Source organism: Styela clava, chromosome 12 (genome assembly GCF_964204865.1).
Source record: "Styela clava chromosome 12, kaStyClav1.hap1.2, whole genome shotgun sequence".
NCBI lineage: Eukaryota > Metazoa > Chordata > Ascidiacea > Stolidobranchia > Styelidae > Styela > Styela clava.
Genome location: NC_135261.1, coordinates 3,217,941 through 3,231,350, shown reverse-complemented (window position 1 = coordinate 3,231,350; position 13,410 = coordinate 3,217,941). Strand labels below are relative to the sequence as shown.

At 35.6% G+C, this 13,410-nt stretch overlaps 8 non-coding genes and 1 pseudogene across 8 annotated transcripts; all 9 read right to left on the bottom strand.

Annotated features, from left to right (window-relative positions):
- Positions 1 to 197: 197 nt before the first annotated feature.
- On the bottom strand, positions 198 to 316 carry LOC144430913 (5S ribosomal RNA). Its single transcript, XR_013479809.1, has one exon. It is a non-coding gene; the product is annotated as a 5S ribosomal RNA (ribosomal RNA).
- Positions 317 to 1,607: 1,291 nt separating this feature from the next.
- LOC144430902 (5S ribosomal RNA) lies at positions 1,608 to 1,726 on the bottom strand. The gene has a single exon (XR_013479808.1). It is a non-coding gene; the product is annotated as a 5S ribosomal RNA (ribosomal RNA).
- Positions 1,727 to 3,017: 1,291 nt separating this feature from the next.
- On the bottom strand, positions 3,018 to 3,136 carry LOC144430900 (5S ribosomal RNA). The gene has a single exon (XR_013479806.1). It is a non-coding gene; the product is annotated as a 5S ribosomal RNA (ribosomal RNA).
- A 1,291-nt stretch (positions 3,137 to 4,427) lies between these two features.
- LOC120330514 (5S ribosomal RNA) lies at positions 4,428 to 4,546 on the bottom strand. The gene has a single exon (XR_005567850.2). It is a non-coding gene; the product is annotated as a 5S ribosomal RNA (ribosomal RNA).
- Positions 4,547 to 5,837: 1,291 nt separating this feature from the next.
- On the bottom strand, positions 5,838 to 5,956 carry LOC120330522 (5S ribosomal RNA). The gene has a single exon (XR_013479805.1). It is a non-coding gene; the product is annotated as a 5S ribosomal RNA (ribosomal RNA).
- A 1,291-nt stretch (positions 5,957 to 7,247) lies between these two features.
- On the bottom strand, positions 7,248 to 7,366 carry LOC120330513 (5S ribosomal RNA). The gene has a single exon (XR_005567849.2). It is a non-coding gene; the product is annotated as a 5S ribosomal RNA (ribosomal RNA).
- A 1,291-nt stretch (positions 7,367 to 8,657) lies between these two features.
- LOC120330512 (5S ribosomal RNA) lies at positions 8,658 to 8,776 on the bottom strand. The gene has a single exon (XR_005567848.1). It is a non-coding gene; the product is annotated as a 5S ribosomal RNA (ribosomal RNA).
- Positions 8,777 to 10,067: 1,291 nt separating this feature from the next.
- Positions 10,068 to 10,186, bottom strand: LOC120330511 (5S ribosomal RNA). The gene has a single exon (XR_005567847.1). It is a non-coding gene; the product is annotated as a 5S ribosomal RNA (ribosomal RNA).
- A 2,548-nt stretch (positions 10,187 to 12,734) lies between these two features.
- LOC120330521 (5S ribosomal RNA) lies at positions 12,735 to 12,843 on the bottom strand (annotated as a pseudogene).
- Between the last annotated feature and the right edge of the window lie 567 nt (positions 12,844 to 13,410).

Genomic DNA, 13,410 nt, shown 5'->3' with positions numbered 1-13,410 from the left:
TATATGTTTGAACGACAGATATCAGTTAGATAAACATAAATACCCCTTGCATATAGCGCCTTTTCGAAGCAAAACAGAAAAAAAAATTAAGGGACTATAGCCAGATGTATTATATTTGTTGAATGCCATTTTGTAACACATTAAAAAGCGTTTACTTCAAAAGTTATCGAATAAATAAAATTACTTTGAAAGCGAAAAGCCTACGGCACCCGGTATTCCCAGCCGGTCACCCATGCAAGTACTAACCGAGCCCGACGTTGCTTAACTTCCGAGATCGAACGAGATCGGGTGTATTCAACGTGGTATGGTCGTAGGCGAAGACAGGCCTTTCTATTCGTCATTTATATTGAAGGGCTGTTCGAAACGAGAGTTGAATCAAGCGAGACATGCATGATTGTTGCGCAACATTGGCGAGCTGGGAACTCATTAGTTATATATTATATCTGGTTTTATAAATTTGGTATCGGCGTATTAATGCTGCAATTCCATTGGCCCACTAATAAAAAATTTGCATTATTATGAACAAGGAAAACTGAAGCTAGCACGAAAAATCCATATAGCTCAAGAATATCCATAAGAATACTTATTGCATGATGATTTTGTTCGGTTGATTCGCCCATTGTGGAGTTCTGAACCGCAGGATATCGATTTTACCAGAGAAGTATCAACTCCAAACAGTGCTGAATAAAATGCAGATGCCAAAGGCAGATCGTTTATGTAACATAAAAATGACAGCAGGCCAATAGTGGAACCCTGGGGCACATCAGATCTGCCTTTAATTATTCGAATCATGCTTAGATCCTTTTTATAGACTAGTATCACCTTGGCTATTTTCTGTATATCTGGGTACACAAGATCTGTGAAACTCTGATTAAAAGAGTGGATAGAGTTGGCGGAACAACAAGCATTTTTAAACATTTTAACTGATATATCATCACTACCTACAGCTTTGTTAGCATCTATCTATTTGTTTTTCAATTTCCAGTGTTGTGGTAATATGAAAACACACCATACAATTTTATTTATCTTGCAAACAAAATCAAGCATTATATTATATGGTTATTATATAGTTCCTAACTAATACTCTGCGTTTTAGCTCATAATTCAATGCTTGTTTTTGTTCGTAAGATGAATAAGGATGGACACATATTGAATGAATGGCAGGTGTAAAAAGCAAATGCAATGCCGAAAAGTTGTATTTGATAATAGAACGAAAAAATAGTAGTTCTGCTATACTACTGTATAATTAGAAAGTTATATGTGGAGGGGGACTCAGCACACTTTCAATAACCATTACAAATTTTATGCCCATAGCTTAGGAAAATAATAAGGGCCTTACAAATCAAGGGAATGTGGAAGAATTTGTTCTTAAGAAATATTTTCATCTAACAAACTGTGAAAAGCATTTTATATATGTTTGAACGACAGATATCAGTTAGATAAACATAAACACCCCTTGCATATAGCGCCTTTTCGAAGCAAAACAGAAAAAAAAATTAAGGGACTATAGCCAGATGTATCATATTTGTTGAATGCCATTTTGTAACACATTAAAAAGCGTTTACTTCAAAAGTTATCGAATAAATAAAATTACTTTGAAAGCGAAAAGCCTACGGCACCCGGTATTCCCAGCCGGTCACCCATGCAAGTACTAACCGAGCCCGACGTTGCTTAACTTCCGAGATCGAACGAGATCGGGTGTATTCAACGTGGTATGGTCGTAGGCGAAGATAGGCCTTTCTATTCGTCATTTATATTGAAGGGCTGTTCGAAACGAGAGTTGAATCAAGCGAGACATGCATGATTGTTGCGCAACATTGGCGAGCTGGGAACTCATTAGTTATATATTATATCTGGTTTTATAAATTTGGTATCGGCGTATTAATGCTGCAATTCCATTGGCCCACTAATAAAAAATTTGCATTATTATGAACAAGGAAAACTGAAGCTAGCACGAAAAATCCATATAGCTCAAGAATATCCATAAGAATACTTATTGCATGATAATTTTGTTCGGTTGATTCGCCCATTGTGGAGTTCTGAACCGCAGGATATTGATTTTACCAGAGAAGTATCAACTCCAAACAGTGCTGAATAAAATGCAGATGCCAAAGGCAGATCGTCTATGTAACATAAAAATGACAGCAGGCCAATAGTGGAACCCTGGGGCACATCAGATCTGCCTTTAATTATTCGAATCATGCTTAGATCCTTTTTATAGTCTAGTATCACCTTGGCTATTTTCTGTATATCTGGGTACACAAGATCTGTGAAACTCTGATTAAAAGAGTGGATAGAGTTGGCGGAACAACAAGCATTTTTAAACATTTTAACTGATATATCATCACTACCTACAGCTTTGTTAGCATCTATCTATTTGTTTTTCAATTTCCAGTGTTGTGGTAATATGAAAACACACCATACAATTTTATTTATCTTGCAAACAAAATCAAGCATTATATTATATGGTTATTATATAGTTCCTAACTAATACTCTGCGTTTTGGCTCATAATTCAATGCTTGTTTTTGTTCGTAAGATGAATAAGGATGGACACATATTGAATAAATGGCAGGTGTAAAAAGCAAATGCAATGCCGAAAAGTTGTATTTGATAATAGAACGAAAAAATAGTAGTTCTGCTATACTACCGTATAATTAGAAAGTTATATGTGGAGGGGGACTCAGCACACTTTCAATAACCATTACAAATTTTATGCCCATAGCTTAGGAAAATAATAAGGGCCTTACAAATCAAGGGAATGTGGAAGAATTTGTTCTTAAGAAATATTTTCATCTAACAAACTGTGAAAAGCATTTTATATATGTTTGAACGACAGATATCAGTTAGATAAACATAAATACCCCTTGCATATAGCGCCTTTTCGAAGCAAAACAGAAAAAAAAATTAAGGGACTATAGCCAGATGTATTATATTTGTTGAATGCCATTTTGTAACACATTAAAAAGCGTTTACTTCAAAAGTTATCGAATAAATAAAATTACTTTGAAAGCGAAAAGCCTACGGCACCCGGTATTCCCAGCCGGTCACCCATGCAAGTACTAACCGAGCCCGACGTTGCTTAACTTCCGAGATCGAACGAGATCGGGTGTATTCAACGTGGTATGGTCGTAGGCGAAGACAGGCCTTTCTATTCGTCATTTATATTGAAGGGCTGTTCGAAACGAGAGTTGAATCAAGCGAGACATGCATGATTGTTGCGCAACATTGGCGAGCTGGGAACTCATTAGTTATATATTATATCTGGTTTTATAAATTTGGTATCGGCGTATTAATGCTGCAATTCCATTGGCCCACTAATAAAAAATTTGCATTATTATGAACAAGGAAAACTGAAGCTAGCACGAAAAATCCATATAGCTCAAGAATATCCATAAGAATACTTATTGCATGATGATTTTGTTCGGTTGATTCGCCCATTGTGGAGTTCTGAACCGCAGGATATCGATTTTACCAGAGAAGTATCAACTCCAAACAGTGCTGAATAAAATGCAGATGCCAAAGGCAGATCGTTTATGTAACATAAAAATGACAGCAGGCCAATAGTGGAACCCTGGGGCACATCAGATCTGCCTTTAATTATTCGAATCATGCTTAGATCCTTTTTATAGACTAGTATCACCTTGGCTATTTTCTGTATATCTGGGTACACAAGATCTGTGAAACTCTGATTAAAAGAGTGGATAGAGTTGGCGGAACAACAAGCATTTTTAAACATTTTAACTGATATATCATCACTACCTACAGCTTTGTTAGCATCTATCTATTTGTTTTTCAATTTCCAGTGTTGTGGTAATATGAAAACACACCATACAATTTTATTTATCTTGCAAACAAAATCAAGCATTATATTATATGGTTATTATATAGTTCCTAACTAATACTCTGCGTTTTAGCTCATAATTCAATGCTTGTTTTTGTTCGTAAGATGAATAAGGATGGACACATATTGAATGAATGGCAGGTGTAAAAAGCAAATGCAATGCCGAAAAGTTGTATTTGATAATAGAACGAAAAAATAGTAGTTCTGCTATACTACTGTATAATTAGAAAGTTATATGTGGAGGGGGACTCAGCACACTTTCAATAACCATTACAAATTTTATGCCCATAGCTTAGGAAAATAATAAGGGCCTTACAAATCAAGGGAATGTGGAAGAATTTGTTCTTAAGAAATATTTTCATCTAACAAACTGTGAAAAGCATTTTATATATGTTTGAACGACAGATATCAGTTAGATAAACATAAACACCCCTTGCATATAGCGCCTTTTCGAAGCAAAACAGAAAAAAAAATTAAGGGACTATAGCCAGATGTATCATATTTGTTGAATGCCATTTTGTAACACATTAAAAAGCGTTTACTTCAAAAGTTATCGAATAAATAAAATTACTTTGAAAGCGAAAAGCCTACGGCACCCGGTATTCCCAGCCGGTCACCCATGCAAGTACTAACCGAGCCCGACGTTGCTTAACTTCCGAGATCGAACGAGATCGGGTGTATTCAACGTGGTATGGTCGTAGGCGAAGATAGGCCTTTCTATTCGTCATTTATATTGAAGGGCTGTTCGAAACGAGAGTTGAATCAAGCGAGACATGCATGATTGTTGCGCAACATTGGCGAGCTGGGAACTCATTAGTTATATATTATATCTGGTTTTATAAATTTGGTATCGGCGTATTAATGCTGCAATTCCATTGGCCCACTAATAAAAAATTTGCATTATTATGAACAAGGAAAACTGAAGCTAGCACGAAAAATCCATATAGCTCAAGAATATCCATAAGAATACTTATTGCATGATAATTTTGTTCGGTTGATTCGCCCATTGTGGAGTTCTGAACCGCAGGATATTGATTTTACCAGAGAAGTATCAACTCCAAACAGTGCTGAATAAAATGCAGATGCCAAAGGCAGATCGTCTATGTAACATAAAAATGACAGCAGGCCAATAGTGGAACCCTGGGGCACATCAGATCTGCCTTTAATTATTCGAATCATGCTTAGATCCTTTTTATAGTCTAGTATCACCTTGGCTATTTTCTGTATATCTGGGTACACAAGATCTGTGAAACTCTGATTAAAAGAGTGGATAGAGTTGGCGGAACAACAAGCATTTTTAAACATTTTAACTGATATATCATCACTACCTACAGCTTTGTTAGCATCTATCTATTTGTTTTTCAATTTCCAGTGTTGTGGTAATATGAAAACACACCATACAATTTTATTTATCTTGCAAACAAAATCAAGCATTATATTATATGGTTATTATATAGTTCCTAACTAATACTCTGCGTTTTGGCTCATAATTCAATGCTTGTTTTTGTTCGTAAGATGAATAAGGATGGACACATATTGAATAAATGGCAGGTGTAAAAAGCAAATGCAATGCCGAAAAGTTGTATTTGATAATAGAACGAAAAAATAGTAGTTCTGCTATACTACCGTATAATTAGAAAGTTATATGTGGAGGGGGACTCAGCACACTTTCAATAACCATTACAAATTTTATGCCCATAGCTTAGGAAAATAATAAGGGCCTTACAAATCAAGGGAATGTGGAAGAATTTGTTCTTAAGAAATATTTTCATCTAACAAACTGTGAAAAGCATTTTATATATGTTTGAACGACAGATATCAGTTAGATAAACATAAATACCCCTTGCATATAGCGCCTTTTCGAAGCAAAACAGAAAAAAAAATTAAGGGACTATAGCCAGATGTATTATATTTGTTGAATGCCATTTTGTAACACATTAAAAAGCGTTTACTTCAAAAGTTATCGAATAAATAAAATTACTTTGAAAGCGAAAAGCCTACGGCACCCGGTATTCCCAGCCGGTCACCCATGCAAGTACTAACCGAGCCCGACGTTGCTTAACTTCCGAGATCGAACGAGATCGGGTGTATTCAACGTGGTATGGTCGTAGGCGAAGACAGACCTTTCTATTCGTCATTTATATTGAAGGGCTGTTCGAAACGAGAGTTGAATCAAGCGAGACATGCATGATTGTTGCGCAACATTGGCGAGCTGGGAACTCATTAGTTATATATTATATCTGGTTTTATAAATTTGGTATCGGCGTATTAATGCTGCAATTCCATTGGCCCACTAATAAAAAATTTGCATTATTATGAACAAGGAAAACTGAAGCTAGCACGAAAAATCCATATAGCTCAAGAATATCCATAAGAATACTTATTGCATGATAATTTTGTTCGGTTGATTCGCCCATTGTGGAGTTCTGAACCGCAGGATATCGATTTTACCAGAGAAGTATCAACTCCAAACAGTGCTGAATAAAATGCAGATGCCAAAGGCAGATCGTTTATGTAACATAAAAATGACAGCAGGCCAATAGTGGAACCCTGGGGCACATCAGATCTGCCTTTAATTATTCGAATCATGCTTAGATCCTTTTTATAGACTAGTATCACCTTGGCTATTTTCTGTATATCTGGGTACACAAGATCTGTGAAACTCTGATTAAAAGAGTGGATAGAGTTGGCGGAACAACAAGCATTTTTAAACATTTTAACTGATATATCATCACTACCTACAGCTTTGTTAGCATCTATCTATTTGTTTTTCAATTTCCAGTGTTGTGGTAATATGAAAACACACCATACAATTTTATTTATCTTGCAAACAAAATCAAGCATTATATTATATGGTTATTATATAGTTCCTAACTAATACTCTGCGTTTTAGCTCATAATTCAATGCTTGTTTTTGTTCGTAAGATGAATAAGGATGGACACATATTGAATGAATGGCAGGTGTAAAAAGCAAATGCAATGCCGAAAAGTTGTATTTGATAATAGAACGAAAAAATAGTAGTTCTGCTATACTACCGTATAATTAGAAAGTTATATGTGGAGGGGGACTCAGCACACTTTCAATAACCATTACAAATTTTATGCCCATAGCTTAGGAAAATAATAAGGGCCTTACAAATCAAGGGAATGTGGAAGAATTTGTTCTTAAGAAATATTTTCATCTAACAAACTGTGAAAAGCATTTTATATATGTTTGAACGACAGATATCAGTTAGATAAACATAAACACCCCTTGCATATAGCGCCTTTTCGAAGCAAAACAGAAAAAAAAATTAAGGGACTATAGCCAGATGTATCATATTTGTTGAATGCCATTTTGTAACACATTAAAAAGCGTTTACTTCAAAAGTTATCGAATAAATAAAATTACTTTGAAAGCGAAAAGCCTACGGCACCCGGTATTCCCAGCCGGTCACCCATGCAAGTACTAACCGAGCCCGACGTTGCTTAACTTCCGAGATCGAACGAGATCGGGTGTATTCAACGTGGTATGGTCGTAGGCGAAGATAGGCCTTTCTATTCGTCATTTATATTGAAGGGCTGTTCGAAACGAGAGTTGAATCAAGCGAGACATGCATGATTGTTGCGCAACATTGGCGAGCTGGGAACTCATTAGTTATATATTATATCTGGTTTTATAAATTTGGTATCGGCGTATTAATGCTGCAATTCCATTGGCCCACTAATAAAAAATTTGCATTATTATGAACAAGGAAAACTGAAGCTAGCACGAAAAATCCATATAGCTCAAGAATATCCATAAGAATACTTATTGCATGATAATTTTGTTCGGTTGATTCGCCCATTGTGGAGTTCTGAACCGCAGGATATTGATTTTACCAGAGAAGTATCAACTCCAAACAGGGCTGAATAAAATGCAGATGCCAAAGGCAGATCGTTTATGTAACATAAAAATGACAGCAGGCCAATAGTGGAACCCTGGGGCACATCAGATCTGCCTTTAATTATTCGAATCATGCTTAGATCCCTTTTATAGACTGGTATCACCTTGGCTATTTTCTGTATATCTGGGTACACAAGATCTGTGAAACTCTGATTAAAAGAGTGGATAGAGTTGGCGGAACAACAAGCATTTTTAAACATTTTAACTGATATATCATCACTACCTACAGCTTTGTTAGCATCTATCTATTTGTTTTTCAATTTCCAGTGTTGTGGTAATATGAAAACACACCATACAATTTTATTTATCTTGCAAACAAAATCAAGCATTATATTATATGGTTATTATATAGTTCCTAACTAATACTCTGCGTTTTGGCTCATAATTCAATGCTTGTTTTTGTTCGTAAGATGAATAAGGATGGACACATATTGAATAAATGGCAGGTGTAAAAAGCAAATGCAATGCCGAAAAGTTGTATTTGATAATAGAACGAAAAAATAGTAGTTCTGCTATACTACCGTATAATTAGAAAGTTATATGTGGAGGGGGACTCAGCACACTTTCAATAACCATTACAAATTTTATGCCCATAGCTTAGGAAAATAATAAGGGCCTTACAAATCAAGGGAATGTGGAAGAATTTGTTCTTAAGAAATATTTTCATCTAACAAACTGTGAAAAGCATTTTATATATGTTTGAACGACAGATATCAGTTAGATAAACATAAACACCCCTTGCATATAGCGCCTTTTCGAAGCAAAACAGAAAAAAAAATTAAGGGACTATAGCCAGATGTATCATATTTGTTGAATGCCATTTTGTAACACATTAAAAAGCGTTTACTTCAAAAGTTATCGAATAAATAAAATTACTTTGAAAGCGAAAAGCCTACGGCACCCGGTATTCCCAGCCGGTCACCCATGCAAGTACTAACCGAGCCCGACGTTGCTTAACTTCCGAGATCGAACGAGATCGGGTGTATTCAACGTGGTATGGTCGTAGGCGAAGATAGGCCTTTCTATTCGTCATTTATATTGAAGGGATGTTCGAAACGAGAGTTGAATCAAGCGAGACATGCATGATTGTTGCGCAACATTGGCGAGCTGGGAACTCATTAGTTATATATTATATCTGGTTTTATAAATTTGGTATCGGCGTATTAATGCTGCAATTCCATTGGCCCACTAATAAAAAATTTGCATTATTATGAACAAGGAAAACTGAAGCTAGCACGAAAAATCCATATAGCTCAAGAATATCCATAAGAATACTTATTGCATGATAATTTTGTTCGGTTGATTCGCCCATTGTAGAGTTCTGAACCGCAGGATATTGATTTTACCACAGAAGTATCAACTCCAAACAGTGCTGAATAAAATGCAGATGCCAAAGGCAGATCGTCTATGTAACATAAAAATGACAGCAGGCCAATAGTGGAACCCTGGGGCACATCAGATCTGCCTTTAATTATTCGAATCATGCTTAGATCCTTTTTATAGTCTAGTATCACCTTGGCTATTTTCTGTATATCTGGGTACACAAGATCTGTGAAACTCTGATTAAAAGAGTGGATAGAGTTGGCGGAACAACAAGCATTTTTAAACATTTTAACTGATATATCATCACTACCTACAGCTTTGTTAGCATCTATCTATTTGTTTTTCAATTTCCAGTGTTGTGGTAATATGAAAACACACCATACAATTTTATTTATCTTGCAAACAAAATCAAGCATTATATTATATGGTTATTATATAGTTCCTAACTAATACTCTGCGTTTTGGCTCATAATTCAATGCTTGTTTTTGTTCGTAAGATGAATAAGGATGGACACATATTGAATAAATGGCAGGTGTAAAAAGCAAATGCAATGCCGAAAAGTTGTATTTGATAATAGAACGAAAAAATAGTAGTTCTGCTATACTACCGTATAATTAGAAAGTTATATGTGGAGGGGGACTCAGCACACTTTCAATAACCATTACAAATTTTATGCCCATAGCTTAGGAAAATAATAAGGGCCTTACAAATCAAGGGAATGTGGAAGAATTTGTTCTTAAGAAATATTTTCATCTAACAAACTGTGAAAAGCATTTTATATATGTTTGAACGACAGATATCAGTTAGATAAACATAAATACCCCTTGCATATAGCGCCTTTTCGAAGCAAAACAGAAAAAAAAATTAAGGGACTATAGCCAGATGTATTATATTTGTTGAATGCCATTTTGTAACACATTAAAAAGCGTTTACTTCAAAAGTTATCGAATAAATAAAATTACTTTGAAAGCGAAAAGCCTACGGCACCCGGTATTCCCAGCCGGTCACCCATGCAAGTACTAACCGAGCCCGACGTTGCTTAACTTCCGAGATCGAACGAGATCGGGTGTATTCAACGTGGTATGGTCGTAGGCGAAGATAGGCCTTTCTATTCGTCATTTATATTGAAGGGATGTTCGAAACGAGAGTTGAATCAAGCGAGACATGCATGATTGTTGCGCAACATTGGCGAGCTGGGAACTCATTAGTTATATATTATATCTGGTTTTATAAATTTGGTATCGGCGTATTAATGCTGCAATTCCATTGGCCCACTAATAAAAAATTTGCATTATTATGAACAAGGAAAACTGAAGCTAGCACGAAAAATCCATATAGCTCAAGAATATCCATAAGAATACTTATTGCATGATAATTTTGTTCGGTTGATTCGCCCATTGTGGAGTTCTGAACCGCAGGATATTGATTTTACCAGAGAAGTATCATCTCCAAACAGTGTTGAATAAAATGCAGATGCCAAAGGTAGGTCGTTTATGCAGCATAAAAATGACAGCGGGCCAATAGTGGAAGCCTGGGGCACACCAGATCTGCCTTTAAATATTCGAATCATGCTTAGATCCTTTTTGAAGGACTGGTATCACCTTGGCTATTTTCAGTATATCTGGGTACACAAGATCTGTGAAACTCTGATTGAAAGAGTGGATAGAGTTGGTGAAAGAACAAGCATTTTTAAACATTTTAACTGAAATATCATCACTACCTACAGCATTGTTAGCATCTATCTATTAGTTTTTCAATTTCCAGTGATGTGGTAATATGAAGACACACCATATAAATTTATTTTATTATCTTGCAAACAAAATCATGCATTATATTATATGGTTATTATATAGTTTCTAACTAATACCCTGAGTTTTGGCTCATAATACAATGCTTGTTTTTGTTCGTAAGATGAATAAGGATGGACACATATTGAATAAATAACAGGTGTAAAAAGCAAATGCAATTCTGAAAAGTTGTATTTGATAATAGAACGAAAATAGTAGTTTTGCTGTACTACCGTATAATAAGAAAGTTATATAAGAAGGGGGACACAGCACAGTTTCAATAACCATTTCAAATTTTGTGCCCAAAGATTAGGAAAATAATAAGGGCCTTACAAATTCAAAGAATGTGGAAGAATTTATTCTAATTAGTAGAATGTACTTAAGAAATATATTCATCTAACAAATTGTGAAAAGCATTATATATATGTTAAAACGATAGATATCAGTTAGATGAACACCCCTTGCGTATAGCGCTTTTTCGAAGCAAAACAGTGAAAAAATTAAGGGAATAAAGCCAGATGTATTCTGTTCGTAGAATGCCATTTTGTAACCCATTAAAAAGCGTTCACATCAAAAGTTATTGAACAAATAAAATTACTTCGAAGGCGAAAAGCCTACAGCACCCGGTATTCCCAACCTCCGAGATCGGGTGTATTCAACGTGGTATGGTCGTAGGCGAAGGAAGACCTTTCTATTCGGGTATTTATATTAAAGATTCGTTGGAAACCGGGAGTCGAATCAAGCGAAACATCTATGATTGTTGCGTAACATTGGCGAAATGAGAGCTCATTCGTTATACAGGGTGGCCCAAAAATAGGTATACAGTTATTAAACTATTTTATATGCTTTGAAGCTACTTGCAGTTCACCTTATGTTACTTGTTAAGTACTACAAAAATTCCTTATTTTTTTAGATAATTAATCTAGTGTGGATTTTACATTAGTTTTCTAGCTGCTTGGAAGGTAATAAAAAATAAATAAAATAACTGTATTCCTACTTTTGGGCCACCCTGTATAATATATTCCGCTTTGTATGTTTAGTTTCTTCGTATTAATGTTAAAATAGTCAAAAAAAGTCGCATTATCATGAATAACACGAGAAACTAAACAACAAGAAAAAGTGAGTTTAATTATTCTACTTCTAGTAATTTATAAACAAGCACCAAGTTCCCATTACAACACTACTTTATTGTAAGAGTCAGGCACTTCAAAATTAAGACACCAGTAGCAAACTAAGCAGCAAGCCTCGGAGAGACAAGTTTAAAAGGAAACGGTTGAACAGCGTCACCTAGAGGTATTATATCATATTTATTATATATATCAAAATAATATACAACAAACACCTGAGCTAACTAACAATGTCTATATAAAATAATATTATAAACTTATACAATACTATATAATCACACCCGGTTCATTAAGACTGCGTCAATCCTATACAAGTCTGTAGCGAAACACGTTTCATAAATGTATGGTTACTGCGAAATATAATACATTTCCAGTTCAACAAGCAAATACATGGCCAAACCATGGCGAGGAGAGGCCGAACTCTCGCCCAGCGTTTCAAACCTTATCAAAGAAATATATTTATCTAACTGTTCAAAGCATTACATATATGTTAAAACGCTTGATGCCAGGTAAGTAAACATCGTCTGCTTCTATGACCTATGAAGCCGGGCAAATTCTATAACCATTCCAAATTTTACACCCACGATTAGGAAAATACTTTTTGCGGCCCGCAAAAATGAGGGGGGGGGGCCAAATGTATTCTCTTCGTTGAATTTCATTTTGTAACATATATACAAACATTCAGTTTGAAATCTATTGCAAAAAATAAAGTTAGTTAAAGAGCGAAAAGCCTACGGCACCCGGTATTACCAGCCGGTCACCCATGCAAATACTAACCGAGCCCGACGTTGCCTCACTTCCGAGATCGGGTGTATTCAACGTGGTATGGTCGTAGGCGAAGACGGACCTTTCTATTCGGTTATTTATATTTAAAGGTCGTTCGAAACGAGAGTCAAATCAAGCGAGACCTCCATGATTGTTGCGCAACATTTGCGAGCTGAAATCTCATTCTTTCACACCTCGTTTCCCCGAAAATGAGACGGAGTCTTATTTCAATTTTCTTACGAAAAATAATATTCGGGTATATTTTGATGGAATGTCTCGGACTTGAAGCCATAAACCTTTAGAGCAGTGGTTCTTAACCTTTGCAAGCCTGCCGAACCCCTAAACTGTTCTGAAAGCCTCTATCGAACCCCATCATGTTGAACAGATGAAACTATAGCACAATCAGAACTTTATTATCTAGGGGCAAGGTTATAGAAAGGGTCACTGTGGTGTAACCTAAGGTAGTGGTTCCCAACTTTTTGGGCGACATGAATTTTGTAAAATCAAGCGACCTAATTATATGCTCGAATAGTAAACAGCACGCAGTGTTTTATGGCCACAATTTTTACATGGCGAATATTTTTCCTGAAATTAACTCTCAAAGAGTAGGCTGCACTTGTTTTTTATCAGCGAGTTTTT